Source organism: Netta rufina, assembly GCF_964035555.1.
Source record: "Netta rufina genome assembly, chromosome: 21".
NCBI lineage: Eukaryota > Metazoa > Chordata > Aves > Anseriformes > Anatidae > Netta > Netta rufina.
In genome coordinates, this window is record NC_140145.1 from 3,445,409 (window position 1) to 3,465,270 (window position 19,862).

Consider the following 19,862-nt stretch of genomic DNA (forward strand, 5'->3'; position numbering starts at 1 on the left):
TTCAGTGCAATGCTTTCTTGCATCCCTGCAAGCCACTTACTGATGTCACTGCTGTCATTGCAGGTGACATGGCTTCTTGATGGAAAGATGACATGGGGCCAGAATGCCTCCACAAGGGACAAGAAGAAGTTCACTTTGCCCCATCAGACAAAGGAGGGAACGAGCAGTGGATGGCAGTGACCACTGCTCTGTCCACAAGCCTTTACCTCACCTCCAAGCTGGGGCAGTATCCTAACAGTTTGCTATTCTGGCTGGCTTGAAGCACAAATCTATGGCAATGCTCCCAAGCATCTCTCTAAAATGCCACAGAAATTGGACTCCAATTTAATAATATGATACCAATTGTATCTGGAGAATGCATGCCATGTTATAGACACGCACGCATAATCCCATCTGCAGTCATGCCCTAAGGAAATGTGGTATTTGTTCTTCAGTAAAAAGAGCACAATGCTCATTCTAGAGAGTAGCACTGCATATGCCAGTAGTCCGTGGCTATGAAAGCAGCTGAGATGCTCTGACATGATGCACTTTATGGAACAAGCCACAGGACAAATACCAACACGTTGTTTAATTGCTTCATGCTTTGGACTTTAACCTTCACAGATTCAGCCACAGATACCATTAGTTAGCCATTTCCCTACGTTTTTCATTAAAATGAAAAACCACCCACAGAATTCTGGTGGAAGGTCAAGCAGACCAGGGACAGCTGGTTACAAAATCCCAGTCTCAACTCTTGCACCACACACTTCTCATCATAAGCCCACTGTCACTCATGCAACCAGCATACGGTGATAGCTGTGCCCCACGCCGGGCTGCACAGACTGCTTTCCTTTCTTCATGTGGGTCTCTCTAAGAGGGCAATCCATAACCACGCACAGCGTCTTATTTGCCCCACAGATTCCAATCCCACCCCCCAAGAGTTTCACAATCAGAACAGACTTACTTCTCGGGACTACCAATATGCGTTAAATTGTATTTTTAAACCTGTTTCAGTCTGGCAGAGAGCTTTTGTTACACACACATACGGTGCTTTCTACCTGGGGGCCTGGCTCCCTGGGTGAGGTGTCTAGACAGCTCTGCAGTGGCAAGAGCTGCACAGCCCCGCGCTGTACTGAAGCCGCCAGTTTTAGCGTTAGGAGTAATTTCATGCCCCAGGTTGCCATAATCAAACACATCTGTTGCATGGAAATTATCCACTGGCAACTTGACTGCAAAGCACAACATGCCCAAATGATCTGGGTTCTGAAGATCGACTCCACTTCCTAAAAGACTGCATTAAATACACAACAAACGCCGCCAACATGCTTTAGTCATACCAGAATTCCTGGGAGATTCAAGGAGATCCAAAGACTCCCTTTGAGAAGGACAGAGTTCAGGAAGGATAGCTTTGACGACTAATATTCCAGCAGCCACAGCACTGCATGCCAGAAATTAATAAATAAATAAATAAATAAATCTGTATTTCAAATACTTTCACAAAAACAAATTAAAACACTTCTCTCAATCCTCTAAAACACAAAGAGTTGTGAAGAAAACAACCATTAAGCCAAGTTTTAGCTTCATTTGTCTACAGCTATACTTCCATAGTTCAATGCAAAAAAACATTATGACAGATATGCAAATCTGGTATTTTCAGGCACGAAAGGTGAAATCCCTGTATATGAAAGGTTGAAGTCTGATCTTTAAAAGAAGCCTGCAGCTGGTTTCTGTCATCTTCCTTTCTCTTCTTGACTCAATAAACAGATCCACAGCTTAAGGAAAATGATGATTTTGTCCACACAAGGAGAACAACACGCCTCCCCAGACTAAACTAAAAATTCAACTTTTCCTTGTGGGAAAACACTTTGGCACTTCTCAAAGAAGAAATGGGGTAAGGGGAGTGGGAGGGTTGTCCAGATTTTCAGATATTTATTACAAACCTTTCCATGAAGGTGAGAGAAAAAAAAAATAAGTAATCCTATGCAAGTATTTCAATTCAGAACACTTGGGATGTTCTACGCTTTCTGTCCTTATGTTGTCCAGTGCTGTTACTGAACTAACAGGGAGATGTTTTTTGCAACTACTGCTTTTGCTCCACATAACCTAAGTAAATGTTCTTTCTTCTCATTCTTACGCTCAGGATGATTCCTGTACTGTTCTCTTTAGCTCCAGGTCTAAGACATACGATTACTTATTGGCTGTATTACATGGGCCTAGAGGGCTGGAAGGCCATAGGATGCTGAGAGCCCCTGGATTACCCTTGCAGACAAGCCTTTGATGTCACAGGGTGTCACGCCCTGTACTTGTGAAGGCCACAGAGCAGGCCATCTCTCTCACTGGGGCCCTGCACTGTTACCTCGCCTCCTGCCAAGCAGCAGAGCTGGAACAAGATGACTTCTGTGCAACACCCACCAGCAAAGTGCCAGCAGCACCCAGAAGCACAGACAAGGGCAGCCACTAGCCACCATGAAGCTCCCCAACCACCTCGGGTGCTCAAGTTATGAAGCTTGCACGACACACAGAGATGAACAGGGCCCAGAGAACAGCTTCCACATCAAACCCTCAGGAGCTCCAGCAGCTCACACAGTGAAGGTGCACAGCATTCAAACTGATCTCGCAGCAGCTTGCTATGATGATATCCATTTTTCAAAAGTTAGAGCCGAAGAAAAATTTCCTTAAGGAGACCTTCTTAAACATTTCAGATGTATCAAAATTAACAATTACCTACAATTTTATCAAAGAACTCACAAGCAAAACATTTCATCTAGAGAAGCAATACAAAACTGGCAAAGCACTCCTTCATTTGAGCAATGCTCTGGGGATGCGAGCACTCTGCGCTTCCTTTTTAAATGTTGAGCTGCCTAATTGAAATGCAGCTCATACAGCACCCAGGCTCACTTCTGGATCACTAAGAAATTGGTCCGATTTGAAAATGTCAGGATCTGGTTAGCAATTCAAATGACCACAGTGGTAATTACGCCTTTTCATGTTCCAGCATGTTGCACTGCATCAAAACTGACACAAATGCCTGGTTTTATAATATCACAGCATGGAAATAAATGTCCAAAACGATATGAAAATGTACTAGTAAGAGATTAATAACTGTTCTTCTAGGAAGAAAGATGGCTCTTTTCAACCAGTATATTTAAAAAAAAAAAAAAACCTTCTCTGATAGCATCTCTCCTTGAGGGAAACTGAATTATATTATCACTCATAAGCTATAATCATTTCTGTCAGCACCAGTCAGAATATTTGAAGGAAAGGAGGAGGAGAAACAGGGAAAGGGTTGGGGGAAAGAAATAGTGCAATCTTATAAATAAGTCCAGAGAGATACTACTTAAAGGTTCCCCTCCAGCATTTTGTTCTCGCTCCCACCCAGCACAGTAGAACATATTTCAAGTGTTTTATTTTGATCATAAAGTGGAGGAATTATGTGGATAGGGAGCAATGCATCATGAGCGATGTGCTCTGCTCTACAATCTTTGGTACCAATGTGTCATTTTGAAATATGGGCCTAAAGCAATATGGGCAAGGGAAACTTTTTTCTTTTGCAGGGAAGGAGGAGGGGAAAAGGTCTTTCAAAGTCTAACATGCCCCCAGAAGTCTGTTTATGAAATAAATTAAATAAAGCAAGCCATGTCTTCAGCAGCTCTCTTGCGCAGCAGCCAAACCACATCCCAGAGTCATTCAATTGCCTCCCAGATATAGGATGGTTAAAACAGATCAACACTTGGTACTTCTGCCTCCTGCAGGAAGCACATGGGCGGAGATCCCAGCCAGCACATCCCTCGAGCAGCTGTTTTGTCATCTGACAGATCACACAACACATCCCTGGTCACACACATGACAGAGCACAACGAATGAAGTGGTGCCATGTCTCCACAGGTCAACTCGAGCCTTCGAGGAAGGCCCACGCTGCCTCTGCACTCTGGTGCTTTCTTCTCACCTGGCTAGAGGTGTGGGTGCCACTGTCCAGAACAGAAGGTAGCCATGGAGTTAAAATGGAGAGATCTTCTTGGACAATACCATACCCTCACCCCTACCCCACCAGTGTTTCTGTTGTGTTTTTTTTTTTTTTTTTTTTGTCTGTTTTTGTGGGGGGTTTGTTTGATTGTTCCTGGCAGTATCCACTAATTCAGCAAACAGGGAGCACTGCTAGAACTGCCAGTCCCTCAGCCCGTTATCCACCAATACCCTTACGGACCCACGGCAGCCCCCATTCCCCAGCACTGCTCAGGGTTACGAGGCAGAAGAGGCTGGATGAGGATGAAGATGTTTTTAGTTTGCTTTTAGTTCTCACTGCTTTAGTCTGCTAGCAATAGGCAATCAATTGCATTTACCACCCTTACGCTGAGTCTGTTCTGCCCATGATGGTAATGCCCTGGCCTTATCACAACCCACAGCCTTTACTTCATATTTTCTCCCCCTAACCCTTTGAGGAGGGAGACTGACAGCGCAGCATGGCAAAGCTTAGGCAGCTCCAGCATGAAGCCACCATGCTGCCACTCTGTCATCTTCTGGCAAGAGGGATGTTCCTGAAATCACCCCAGAAGCAGACCCATGAGCTGAGGACTCCCCACCCTGATCAGATGAGCCAGGAGGTGAGAGCAGAGGAGACTGCTGCTTTGATCCACTTTGTTGGGGGGCATAACACGGCTGGCCCAGGGAAAGGTGCTGTGGTCAGCAGGGAGAGCTCCCCTCCCACTGCAGGGCTGCCCCAGGCCCCAGTAATATCCAACAGAAGCAGAGCAGACAAAGCAACAATCAGCTGCTTACCTCAGGAGGTACCACGGCCATTTAGACAAAACAGACTGAAACGCACGGGGCTCTGCCTTGCAGTGTGCAGAAGCACGTCGCAGCAGAGTCATGAGCTCACTACCATGCGAGACACCGTCATACATGGAGGCACTACCATCTGTGATAAGCACGGGGAGAGGTGGGAATAGTGAATCTCTGCGTTCCCAACTCGTTATATAAAGCCCTTTAGATGCTGGATTCAGCAGAAAGATGTCCTAATCTCTGCCACTATCTTTTATGACTTAGAGCACACCCTACCTCCATTGCCCTATTCTAAAACAGCTGCAGGGACAGCTGTCTACCTTAACCATGTACTTTGAGAGAAACAAGTGCAAGTCTTCTGTTACAACAGAAGCTAACAGAAGCCTGAAGTATTTTCTCTGCTGATCACTTGTGAAGCATAGCTGCTGCAGAGACAAACAGCAGCATTTTTATGAAGTGAAGTTTACCAAAATTCCAAAACCCCAGCTAGAGAAGCTTCTGCCACATCACCTTTACTGGGTACGCTGCCACGAACTTGAATCTTTAGGAGAGCAGGCATGATTTTAATCAGGTGACCAACACGCAGCAGTCTACCAGCCTTCCTCCCTTAGGCTACCAAGTTAACCCCACAACAGTTCACTTCCCTTTCTCGAGTACAAGTACAGGCCTTCAGGGGCTGCACATTCTACTCAGGAGTTCAAAATTGTGTTTACAGAAATGTGGGGTTTGCTATCAGAGGAACAATAATATCCACCTTCCTTATTTAAAGCAATTCAGCTGCAGATTCTGCAGAAAGTAGCACCTCACCTGGCTCATTACCTGATGAAATGCGTTAGGTACATCTTTACTTTTAAATGGGTGGGCACAGTCTGCCTGTATTGACTGTAAACCTTCACATGCACGTGAGGTGCAAAAGATACCCTCAAACACACTCCAACATCCTGATCAAAACTTCCAAACCATCACTGCATGGCTTCACTATTTTATTGACTGGACTCCAAAGAGCTTTAAAAACGTGAGGAAGTGACCAGTACTTGCACGCAGGGGGGAGACTGCAGCATGGCACAAGCAAGCCCAGGTGCCAGACGTGCCCAAGCTCCGGGTTCCCGGTTACTGGACCCAACAAACTCAGGTGCCAGCTTTTCTCCTCAAACTTGTTTACTGCAAATGCCACATCTTACTGGATTTTGAATCCAACTTACATCATTGAGAAAATAACCAAATTCAAGCCTCTCTTGTCTACACTTAGTGAGAACACTACAAAGGAATAAAAACACATAATGAAAGCATTCAAGACCAAGTGCCACACAGAGCATGAATCACTCCAGAGCTACAGGAGAAACTGGCTGCCTAACGTCTTTCTGCCCAGCTAAAGAGGTGTTAATACACGCTATCACCCCAAGAATGTTTTCCAACATTTTCACGAGATAGGTAGATTTTGCAGAGAACTGACTGTTAACTTTATAGCTCCTTCCAGACTTGGGAGGAAGGGAACCACAGCCAAGATTGCAAATCAGGGCTCCAGCCTGACAAAGCACGGCTGCAGAGCTATGCTCAGCCAATCCTTTCAACACCATCTCAGCAAGAAAATTGTCTTGCAATGGTATTACACCAAATAACCGTAAAAGCTTAACCTTCACTCTTGCATAAAAAGTATTGATCGGAAGTATACTAGCTACCGACTACACCGGGGAATTAATGAACTACCATTGCACCACAAACCAGAAATCCCTGGGATTTTCATCTAGGTAAAAATCCCACACAGTTGGGACATCATAATATTGATGTAAGATAAAATAACCAGGAATTGGTAAATCAATGGGGACTATGCAGGAGAAAGTATGCTCATCTGGCATAGGATTATTGAGAGCGTTTCTTGTCTTTAGAAGCTTGGAAGTAAATCAGAAAACTGCAGAGTCACCTGGAATCCATTTCTGCTAGGACCATTTTGGTGAAAAAGTGCACACTTGGACAATGAAATAGTGCACAGTAGTTTAAAACTGATTGTTTGATATCAACATGCTAATTCTTCTTGAATCTTTACTTTTTAGATGTAGAAGTAAAACTATTCAATCTCAGTTTAAAAAAAACATTCTCGAAGTATTAATAAGTAAAGATTCTCTTCCAGGTTAACATTCTGTTCAACTTCCATTTTAATATCCTTTTTTTCCCCCTCTCAGTTACAGTATTTAACTAGTCGCAATAAGAATCATAAAGTTACTCCTCCTGACTTCAGTTCTTGAACAGGTAGAGCAGAGCAAGCAAAATATTGTTCAGTTACCTGGGCAGGCTGCTCTCAGATCTATGGCCGACATCTTGGCAGTTTCTAAGACTTTGTTTGGGAAAAGAGACTGAACAGGACAGAGGCAGGAAAAAAAAAAAAAAAAAAAAAACAGCAATAGCCACGCCCAAGAAAAAAAGCTTAAAATAGATCTTTTTGCCCTGTAAAGATGGTTAAGTACCCAAGAGAAACTGGAGCATGAATATATGGGAGGTGACCTGGTCATGAACATCTTGGTTCTGATCCCGCTTGCACCTCTTAGGCCCATTGGGGTGCACAGAACCCACTGAACTGCAATAGAGCTTTAAGTACAGGATATTACAGGATATTACTCCTATACACACAACATTTATTTTCTTTCCCCTCCAGCCCTTCTCTACTGAAAGAAAAAACTTATCCCAGCCTAGTAGCAATTTAAAAATTACTGATGAGTTACTTTCAGCTTTGCACATACCTGAACATACACAATACTACCTAGTATTGAAATTTAGGCCAACATTCATGACCTTATATTCAAGTACAAAGGAAAAAAAACTAACATTACTTATATGATAGATGTGCTTCCCATTACAAAGTGCCAAAAGCTGAGATCCTCCATTCAGGCAGAGTGCCATCCTCAAGGCAGGACCTCAAAGCCGACAGCTGTGCTCAGCAGGTCACCGTCACGCTCCCATCAGAATTTGCAAGAATACACTTGGATGGCCACCACCCTTGTTTTGCAAACAGAATAGAAAAGAAAATAATCAAAGCGGGAACTAGAAATAAAAATAAGAAACAACTCCTTTAAAGAAGCCCGTCTTATACAAGACAAAACCAAGCAAGAAATGCCAAGGCTTATTCTCTAAACTTGTTTCAGCAGAGACTTTTCCAAACAGGCCTTACCATAAGAAGGGCCCACCACATGACACAGGCTCCTAGGTGTGAGTTACAAACAGTAATAGTAGTAGTAATAATATTCAAAAAAAATTGGCAGACTGGATTCCCAATGGATGCAAACAGCCTAACAATTAACAATGAACACATGTTTGAAGTCAACTTCAAGTAATATGCTAACAAGAATTATGTGCATCTGTTTCATGCTCCCTGAGAATAATGCCATCAAAACTGAATTCAAATGTTTCAAAGCTACAGAGAGCCTGAGCGCGTCTTTGACTAATTAAAATTAACCACGTTTCTGAGGTCACAAGCTTACCCCTTTGGACATTAGCAAATTCTGGCTAAGGTCACTTCATCAAGCAAAATAATGAATGTCTATGTTCAAAAGGCATGCACAATACATTTATTTAATTAACACATTACTGGTTTGAAGGAGATTTATAGCATCATTTGAATTTTGGAAGACCCACAATAGCTCTCTTCAGTCATAATACTTTGGAGTCATAACAATATGCAATAAAAAAACAGGTCAACACCAGACCTTAGCTGAATTATTAATTAGGGTACAATATTCTTTGAGATGAAAACAACTTACTTCTAGTAAATCGCATATATTAACTTCCATTTGCTTTATTTTTAATTCAAATAAACAAAGAAAAATATAGATTTAGCTGTTTTGCACGTGTATTACTGGGGTTGTTGCATTAAGTCCCTTAAGTTACAGATATTCTTTCTTAGGTGAAACGAAGAAGGGGAGTGGACTATCAGAATTTGCCTCTAAACAGAAAATTCAAGACAGTGCAACAGCTTACAAGTTCTTCCAGGCTTCATTTTTCTGTAATATAATAACAAAAGGGGAAAACTGTGATCATGATGCGGAAAATACAGAGGAGGCTTCTCAGCCTGCACCACACAGAAAGCCAGAGGAGCCTAATGAGCACGGATTAAAACCCGGACTCTACCAGGGGTGTTGCCTGAACACCCAGGGGAGCTGGGAAAGCTTGGCCGAGGTGTGCAGTTACCAACTGCCTCTGCACCAAGGGCTCCACTTCGCAGGGCAACTGCTGCCCTATCAGGAAGGGCCTCTGGGTATCATTGCAACACCAATAAATAGGTGAGGAACAGACAATTTTAAACACCATTATTTCCCTTGCAAGATATGGAAATACATGCTAAACCCTCCCCTTGGGACCCCTTCCTATCCGAACACAAATTTACGCGCTATGTTCCAACTGTCCCACATGACCACGAGCCATTTATTTAGTTATTTTAACATATTGGCACCAACAAACTGAAACCTACTAAATGAAAATAATCTCCTTATGTCATGAAGTGGAAAAAAAATCATTTTTACCAGACACTGATCTGATTACTCTATGAATAAAGCTCATCAGTGTAATTACACAGTGTAAAAGTGCATGCTGCGGACCCACAGATGAGCAAGGACAATATTTCTGTGGGTGCCAGCTGTGTTTCAGATTCACTAAACTAGAGCTTTACGTAAAATTTTCTTTAAAAAATTATATTGGTTTCAAAGTATTCTTTCAAGTTCAATTACGTAAAAAGAATTGGAAGAAGTTTCCTATCATTTGCTTTCCAATCAGAGCAGTTAGTGAAAAGCTAACAATTTTCAAGATGAAGCACAGTAATTTCATGCATTGTGGTGCTACGTCAGCAAAGGGCTAGATTTAGAAATACCGAGTCCCACTCCATTGCCCTGAGAAAGCCAATCAGCAGTGCACTGTGCTGCTATAACACAGACATTATTCCCACCATGTAGTATTTTGGCATTAATATGCAAGCCTGCCAAAGAATCCAAACTACAGAAATACTGTTAATGTTTAAAAAATAAAAAAATCCATGAGGTACGCAGCATCCTTGACTAATTAACCAGAAATAGATGAGGATGTAGCACTGCTCTTTCTACATAGAGCACTTTGAGAGAGAAATGTAAGGGACAGCATGATAGCCTTTTCCTTTTCATGCCCTGTGGCAGGCAAAACTTAATCTGAAACTTCTCAGGACCTCGGTGTCTGTGATCTGGGAATTCCAGCTTTGCCTTTACCAGTTCATCCAGCTCTGAGCTGAAGCATCAATGACATTCTCATGAATATAGGCTCAGCAGTTCTGGGTTGAAAACCACTTAGACACTTCTGGCTGGGTATCCTGCCCTCAACAAATGCATTTGATGCTCATGTATAGCCTCTTGGCTGCTTCCTTCCACAGCCATCTGTCAGGATGGCGCCCTGCCTGCTTACTAGGTGATGTGCCAGTTTTACTAGCGCAGAGATGCCAAGAGTAGGTGGTTTTAAATGCACAGCCAGCACAATGGTTCGCTGCCATCTTGTCTTACTGCCCTGCCTCCACGATCTCACTGAAGGCAAGGAGGAGGCCACACGTCCACCCAGAGGCCTCGCCGAATGCCGCAGCTCATTAGCACAGGCTTAAAACGAAAGGAGAGCATCAAGAGATGAACAACTACAAAATAACCCACTCCTCAACAGCCTGCAAACATCACAGCTGAAAACCTGCATATGGGCTTCTCTGCAGAGCGTGCTATAAACCCTGCAGTGAACTCTCTCATTTCAAAATGAAAATGCCTCAATGCCGTTTCACATGAAAAGCAAATTAAAGCCACTCCAGCTCTGAAACAGTTCCTGTACAGAGAGCTTTAACACATTTAATTTGATACACAGTCAAAATTAATTTCTAACAACTTTTCTGTGTTTTCTTATCTCCACAACAGAGACAAGCTTTAAACAGAGCTGTTTTACTGCCAGAGTGTGATTAATAGGGATGTAAACAACTCGCTCTGCTGTAGCTTCATGCCTGTGAAACTTAAAACCCTGAACAACAAATGCTCAGTCTTCACTTCTGTGTCTGTCTCTCAGTCTTATGCCTCCCTCACCCTAGTACAAAACACTGGGTGTCTGCAAGACTGAGGGCACGATCCTGCACCGTGAGTGGGGCGCCCCTTGGCCAGGGAGGTCGTGCAGACCCAGTGAGCAGCAGTGCACGCTCCTGGAGCTCCCCCAGCATGTGGCAGGAGCCAATTCCACCTGGTAAACAAGGTGAAGCAATTTCCACGGGACGGGGAAGGACTCTGCAAGTCTCTTCCTGCTCACATTTAAGGTATCTGTAAGGAAAAAAGCAGCAAAGAGGAGGTTGCAGGCTTCAGGTATCACAGTACCTGCCCTTAAGGCAGGCTTCGTGCTGCTGCTCTCGCTGAAGCAGCAAGCACCAAGGTGGAGAGCTCTACCCAGTGCCCAGCCTCAGCGCCATCTGACAGGCTCTGGACTGCTGGCACAGGCAGAACATGTATTAAAAATTAGCCTCAAGGCTAACAGCAACAACGCAGGACAGATCAAATCACACAACATTAAAAAGCAAAGCTGATGGCGTTCCAATACACACACAGGGTTCCTCTGAGGAGGTGAGATCCAGCCAGCACACATAAATACGGCTGACCTTGTTTGGCAGAGACTACATTTTTGTAAATACATTTGATTTCCCCAGTTAAAAGGCACACAAAGGTGCCAATTTTGAAACATTTGAACACTGAGTGCAGAACAAATACTTTCCAGCCCTCAATTAGGACTTCTATCCTATTTGGATGAAGCCCATTTGGAGAAGAAAAAAGAAAAACACACACACCTCATGCTTAGACTTTCAGACCCCCCAAAACAGACTTACCTTCTCTCCACTCCTCTCCCCTCTCTCCAGACCTTTCTCTCACTCTCCCACTCCAAACTCCTGTCCAATTCTGAGATCCAGCTAATGCCAGAACCCCCCAACACACTCACCTACATTTGCCAAGTCAGCTACAGCACCTCTGTCTGAGCACCAGCCAGAAAGGCGGTTCTGAGCCCACCACGTCGGGAACAGCAGCCAGGCTGCGTACACCGAACTCCAGGAGGTTCCACCCCAGGACGGTGCCACTTCCACCACTGGGCACATCCTGTTCTGACAGCAGGGGCTGGCACTTGAAAGGAGAGGATTTCACATCGAATTTCACATTTGCATTATCAGGTGCATGAGTGAACTACACACACAAGGCCAATTGTTCGTTTGTTCCACGCTGTAGTTGCTGTTATTTATGGATGTTTCAGGTCCTTGCTACATGTAATTGAGCATTATGAACTACACCACTCAAATGTTTCAATACAAAGACATTTCCTCTCATAATTTATTTGTGAAAGATAGAAGAGCTGTGAAGAACGCCTTTATATGGATAGTTCTAGTCATGAAAACACATTTCAAGCCTTCCCACAATTGTCCATGCTTTCAGGTAGCAGGCCAGCCACACTAACTTGCACCAGCCATTTTTAATACCTTCTTTAACACCCACCATGGCGTCACCTAGACTCTCCCCTTCACTTAGCCAGCTACAGACCCTGAAAAATGTCCCTTGGTAGTGCCAAGACGGGCTGTACGGGCAGCTACATTCCCCTTTCCCAGAACAGCAGCAGCAGAGGTCCCCCCGAGGTACAGCAGCAGCTCCCTCCCCCAGCTTCTGGCTGGAGCATCAGAGCGCAGGAGGGGGAACTCTCAGCACGTGCTCACAGAGCTCACCAGCTAAGCAGGGCCATCAGCAGGTAGCTTAAAATCAGTAAGACACATCTAACGTGCAGCCAACACTAAACTGTGCTCCTGAGCCCCAGATTAAGGAAAGCAGACAGCATTTATCCCTGCATCTCCTGCCCCCCAGCTCAGCTCTGCTCCTGGCTCCTTGATGGCACAAACAGAGCTGACTTGGACCAACCTCTGACAAGAAATAAGTCACAAGAAAGGTGAAACTCCAGTGCATTCCCTGCCAGTGCCGTCTGCTCAGGAGGTGGGCAGCATGTTCTCCAGGTCAAGACGTGATTTCCATTCAGTGGACGTGTTGCTCAATGTGTGCATAGTTCCCTGCAGTATCTGTATTTATCTCCCTTTTGAGAACTCATTGCACATTAAGCTAAATTCCTTCCATTCTTGATATTTCTACACCATAATTACATTACAGATTTCATAAGCTAAAGCTGTGAAAAGCAACAATCCAGCTCTCTTTGAATGGGAACAGATTACACTTGCTCCAAATTCTATAGAATTTGTTTATGTTTGCATGATTTGAAAACCGCTGTGGGGAAAGAGGATTACTGTAACCACCATGTTTGTTTGGTTTTTCAAAGTGCTTGTTTTTCCATCATGCAGCAGATAACATCTGTAGTCATCATGCCTTAGTACTGTGAGCCTCCAAGACAGATAATTATAGCAGAGACGGACAAGATAAGGCTTGCTGGAATATCTCAGCTGATGCATTCCCCTGCAAGCATAAGAGTTTCCAGTGCTGTTGTTTACTGGTACCTTGCTCAACTTAGTTTTTCAAGACCTCCCACCACTTTCCTCTGAAAGCTTTTAATTCTTCAGACAATTGCGTGTCCATCTCCATCCCCCCAAAAAAAAAACAAAACAAAACAAAAATCCCTTCTTTTAAGCCTTTATTACAGGAACCATCCCTATTCTGGGAAGAAAAGACAGAGTATCAGGGCAGGCAGGGAGAGCTGTGTGTGTTCCTAAGTCAGAATTGCATTTCCCTGCTTGCTGGGGACTTCACACTTCCACGAGGGAGATGCTGTTCCCACTGCCTGGAGGACACCAATCTTTAGGTGACCCCATGTAGCATCCTCCCCTCCTGGAGCCATGCCCTGCCCCAGAGCTAAGAAGCCTGCTGCTTGGGATTCCCTCTGAAGAGGCTGAGGTACTTGTTCTCCTGCATGAAAATCAGATTTGTTCTGTCAAGAGATGTCCTTCAAAACGGTTAGGTGCACGCGTACACAAAACATCTTTGACAAGCCCAGTTCCCAGAGAAAGGTCGCAGTGGTGCTGCAGAGCACACAGCTGTAGGTTACACACAGCTGCAAGTCACAGCCTGATATGACAGCAATCAAAGTGTACCGGCAGCGCGCAGGAGATGCCGCCATGCTATACAAAGCCAGGTTTTAATCCAGTGTACCTCGTAGCCACAGAAAGGCAGAGGAAAAAAGTCATTCAAAAGGCTGTATAAAGCCAGTCTGTTCAAAATGTTTAATAAAGCAATTACTGAAGTATGAACTAAACCCACAGAGTATTAAAAAGGCAAGCAAGCCACTTTTAATTGAATACAAGCACTTTTTAAAAGCTCTGCAAAGCAGGTACTGTGTGTATGAAGCTTACTATTTCATCTAGACATGCCTTTAAACGTGAAACATAGCTGAACAATGAATCCCTGGCAGAAGCAGAAATATGTTTCATATAGCTAAAAAAAAAAAAAAAAAAATCAATGAGAAACTCTGAAACTGAACAACTCTGTTAATGGCATACCTACATCTGCAGTGGTGCAGCAAAAAGGACTGCCAAGGGGCAACACGACGTAGGAAATTTTGCTGCAGATCCATGTTTTGAGAGATCAGTAATGACCCCAAACCACTGCGCTGTGGTGGTAACACAGGGGACAGCAGTTTCAACATTACCCCCTGGAGTACCTGTAGGCAAAATAAACTCATCCCATACCTGAATAAAAATACATTCTTGATAGCATGTCAGTCCCCCACGGCTTTAACACCTTTGTTCTTATGCTCCTTAGAAGTTAGAAACAATTTGCATGTCCCTGGATATAAAAGACAACATAAAATATAATCAAAATACAATAAAACTTCCACCTAGTGTTAATTGAAACAAACCAGGAGAAAGCTCTATTACTGAGCACGGTAAGCCACTATAGCTCCTGCCTTTTATTCTGTTCATGTCGTATTACAGTGATTTGGATTTTGCAGTCTTTTCTCCAAGGAAATTCTTAATATGAAGGGTGGAAAGCTAGTGATAATAAAGATTAACATATAACAGACAGAAAGCGCTCCTTCTGAGTAATATCTCAAAGGACTACGTTTTCACTTAGACACCTCATTCTTTCCTGTAGAGAATCTGAAAACTTTGCCTAAATATATCCAACCCCACTGGATACATTTGGGCTTAAAAATATCATTTCAGTAATCATAAAACCATTAACATATGAGAAGAGCTAGTATTCCTACAGTAATACCACTGCTGCCAGAAGTAATTGCACATTAGTTAGCATATAGTCCCTGTAAGAAACATTCACATCACTATACAAATTGCCTTTTTAAAAAATAAAAATTAAGCTTTTATTCCTCCTAATGGCAACAGCACAGGTCCTTGGTGCATTTAAGAAGGTTTAAATCAACTCTAGTTTCCCAGAGTTTTAAATGTCTTCAACCTTGTCCAAGCTGCTGCAGAAGGAAGAATTTAGCAGCTATAATTACAAGTAACTTTTTAGAACAAATACATGTGCTTGGAAAAATCTATTTTAGGAAACGTCAGCTTAGAAGAGGCATTAGTCCAGCTATTACTGACACCTAGCAATAGTCAAAAATGAAAGACTAGAAAGCAATTCATTTTCTTAAGTTACCTCCCAAAAATGGAGTCCCAAACTCATTTTTCACATAAAAATGGCAGCATTGAGAAAATGTCCAAGGATCAGTAGATGAAAAGTAGTTTGTTTTCTGAAGAGAAATTAAAGAATGTAGATGACCATTCATATTAATGGTAAGGTCAAAACATAACTACTGTTACCATCCCTACCAGAGATAGCATACTTTTGATTTACAGGTGATGTTTAAGCTATTTTGTGAGCAAAAGCAAACCATACAACACGTACCCAGAACCCCCAGTTCAGGGCTGCTATAACTGTTGATTTGTGTCCAACAGTAGCTCCGTAAGTACGCTCATTTTTATCTCTTCTATAGTCCCAACTGACTGCGAAACTACTTTCCCAACCCACCCAAACGTCAATCAATGTGGAAATGAACAAGTCATTCAAGTCCTACACTGACAGGCAGGCAATTCTGCCATAAAATTAGCACTTTCTCTTCCTTCTGTAGCAGTCATTATTGTCAAAATTGAAGTCCTGTAAGAAGGAAGTGACGTCTGTGCGTAACAGTATAATCGAAGGAGACACGGGGTTGAAAATCAAACCAAAACTGTGCAAGGTGAGATGGCAAGGGAAGGAAATCTGACTGGCTGGCTAGGGGAGTTATGTGCTCTGTCTTCTTGGTGAAGCAAAATGCCAGAAAGAAGCCGCAATGTTAAGGTTAAAATAATCAATCTCACGTATTAGCTTACATTTCAAAAGACACCTGATCTAAATCAGCATGACATTCAAGCTCAGAAAACATTTCAATTGTCTTCTTCAGGTAAAAATATACATGGAAGTCAGCACAAGTTTTTCCCATATTTTGGTCTGCAATTATACCATTTTGGAAAATAAATTATCTATGTTCTGTCACTGCTATAGTTTCCTAGCTGGCTGAATATCCTTCCTGATATTACCTCCACTTAAAATACATCTCTCTAACTGGCTTTGTTCCCAAAATGAAGATCAAAAACTCATTAAGAATGCTAAATTAGTGACAGGAATTAACACCTACACATGATGAAAATGGACTTGTTTATTCTGTGAGACAGGGCACCAATTTATTGCAGACATCGCCTTTCTAAAGTTAAAGGAAATATTCTTATTTATATGGATGAAATACAAAAACTTACCCAAGCAGAAGTCACCGAGTATCTTAAACAAACAAAATCCCTTACCGTTCTTGCCATCACATCTTTCCAATCTCACACCAGTTTTAGTTTTTTGTTTTAACCAATCTAGTTCCCAAACTATTTTTTTTCCATGTTTACTGCAAGTAAACTTAATATATTCTACAGTTAAATGACAGCATCTTCCTCAAATAACAATTTCATTTAGCACTCGAACTCAGGGATCCTCGAATCAGTCTGAACAGAACAAACCACTAACCTTTCCCACTCCAAAGGAGCTACGTGAAGCCATTCTCAGTTGAGAAAAAGGGGATGCCCACAAGGGCTACTGTGTGAATATTCATGACGTTGGCAGGAATGGCCACAAAAGTTAGCATATGTACAGGTTCTCCATTGCCAGTTTTTCTGGGGATCCAAATCCATTTCACTATAGGAAGCTTCTTGGTGAAGCACCATACCCTGGTCCCACACAGCCATAACCTATTCTACACAGAGCCTCACAGTTTATCTTTCTGTTTTCTGCATCTCAGACTCCCTTCCTTCAAGGATGCTAATCTCCTCCAGGTAGAATGTGGCTTAGCTTTTTTAAAGCTAAGAATATCTCATACCTGAACAGATTCCTCGATAATTCTGTGCAGACAGAGTCAAAATGCCAAAAAAAAAAGAGCATGATGGAAGTTATGCTGCATCCAGCCTACCCACATTAGCGTACAGGCCAGCACATAAATGGCTTAAACATCTTTCAGTTAAGAATCAACATCAAGAACTATTGCAGTGATCTCCTAACATGTTTTCAGGGCTTCTGTTCTGAGGCTGCAGAAGATGTGAAGGTGTAGATGAAATAAAGTGATAAAGGCTTTTAATCCAGTTGGACAAACACCAAATGCCCCGAATCCCCACAGACTCCATATCTAGCATTTCACATCAAAAATAAAAATAATAAAAATAAATAAATATAGAAAAAAAATTTGCAGCATTTTGAAGGTGAGAAGATATCATTCTTCAGGGCACAAAAAGCAGTCCCTAACTGTTAAAGATAAGGGGAAAGAATTGAGTTTTATCCCTTCTATTCTAAAGGATAGCCACAGTCTCTAGTGAGTACAGCCTAAGCTTGCTCTGGCCGTGCTCCAGGCTTGCAGGAAAGTACATAACCGTGTTAGCCTAGCACTGAGCACAATCTAATAGTTCTTGTCTCTCAGCAAGAGCTATTACCTCAGTTCCAATGTGATTTAACTCAGTAAGACAGTTTTCAAATCAGAGTTCATTTACCTGTAGTTGGCCCAATCTCTTTTGCCCCTTGACAGAGCTCTGATCCAGATGAAGGAAGGGTGGGAAGTCTGGACAGAATCCTTTAATAGGAGTGAAACTTGCTGCCCTTGTACGTATTGGTGATGGACAAGAACTGCCTCACCAGCTGTGTGTGCCCTGTTCCTACTGCTTGGCTGCTGCTGGCACCCAGAAATACTGGACAAATGTGTTGTGCCATGAGGTACTCCTGGCTGGCAAATCTCTCCTCAGCCTTTCCATTCTGAAACACATATGCAGAGCAGGAGGCATTAGGAAGTGGCCACAGGTTTAATTCTGTGGTTTCTACTGTTCTCCCTTAAAGCTGAACCCTCTTATCTTAACACATGCAACAAGAAAAGACAAAATTGTGAGCTCCAGGAAAGCACACTGCCAGACTGCTGGCTGCAGTGCCAGAAATCCTAGTGACAGGATACAAGGCAACAGCCTCAAATTACACCATGGGAGGTCTAGATTGGGTATCAGGAAGAATTTCTTTACAGAAAGGGTAGTTCAGTGTTGGTATGAGCTGCTCAGAGAGGTGGTGGCGTCACCATGCCTGGAGGTAGTTAAGAGATGTGTGGATACGGTGCCTGGGATCATGGTTTCATAGTGGACTTGTAGTGTTAGATGGATGGTTGGATCCGATGATCTTAAAGGTCTTTTCCAAACTAAATTATTCTATTAAAAGGTCAGTCTGCACTTCACAGAAAGGGCTCAGAAAATTCTGATAAGTCTCCTGCATTGTGCAGAGTAGAGAGAAATGAAGGCTGCTCACTTTTAACAGTTGCTTTTTCATTCTATTAGGATACCTTCTTAGCACTTTTTGTTTGTTTTTGTTCTTTTTTAAAAAACATTTTCATTACCTGTTTTCTTTTCAGAAAGAAATAAGTATCTGGAAAATCCACACTAGCTGCTGAAGTTTACAATTTCTTTTTTCTTCCCCCTTTTTTTGTATTGAAATTAGCACTAGTGGCTTCCCATACCAAAAGCTTCCCAGCAGAAAGGCAGTTCCATGACTGACACTGTGCGAGGAAAGGCCAGCTGGTCTTTAAAGCCTGGACACAAAGCAGCGCACTGCTGGCTCAATACTTACCTTAACTGTGCTTAAAAGGCAGGCTCCTACATTTCTATGAAAAATCCAGGATACTTTACCAACAGCTTTAGAAAAAGAAAAGAGGTTTGAACGACTCAAGCAGTTGGACTCTTTTACTTGCCAGCGGTGCTGCAGGGCTTCCACGCAGCAGCTAAGAACATGGAACTACTGCCTCTACAGACAGCAGCAACTGAAGTTATTTACACACTACAAGGAAAAAAAAATACGTTGCACAAGACTTCAAGAGAATGAGGTGGCAACAGAGGCATCACCAACTCAAATCCAAAGCTGCCAGAAAGCATGGCAGCTCCTAAAAGATCCCAAAATGAAACATACTGGGACAATGCACACTTAACCCCCTCCCCAGAGCAGATTTTGCAGCCCTAAGAAAAAAAGGGCAGAGTCTGCCAACTTACTCCATTCAAGTAACTGACAGAAGTCATTTTTGGTATAGCACTGTTGCACAAACAAATGAAAACGTTAGCTTGCTAGTTGTATTTCTTTTCTGAGCTCTATGGAAACACTAAACGGAAACTCTTTCTCCTAATCCTATTGAGCTGTTGTGCATACTTGGTTATTTGTTTGCTCACTGGAGTATTTTCTATTCCAGTTTCTAACAGCTACACTCACTAAACCCAATGGTTCCTATAATCAGAACATAACTGAGATAGTGCACAAATAGAAATGCAGACTCCAAAGCAGCCATGCTTACCATCAGCACATGGCGTAGCATGGAAATAATAAATGGCACATCAAAGACAGTTTCCCAGCTGTAAAAGATTCTCCTTTTTAATTCATCAGCTCATTCAACTGCCACATTACTTTGTTACAGTTCATATTCAATACAAAGTAATCACAAGTGTTTTACTGGACTAAATATGGAATAATTTGTAGCAATTTGATCCAGAAGACAATAATAAAGGCTTTAATATCGCCTTTTCTGTTATTAGAAAGCACTTTTATGATAAAAACAAAGTTTCTTGACTT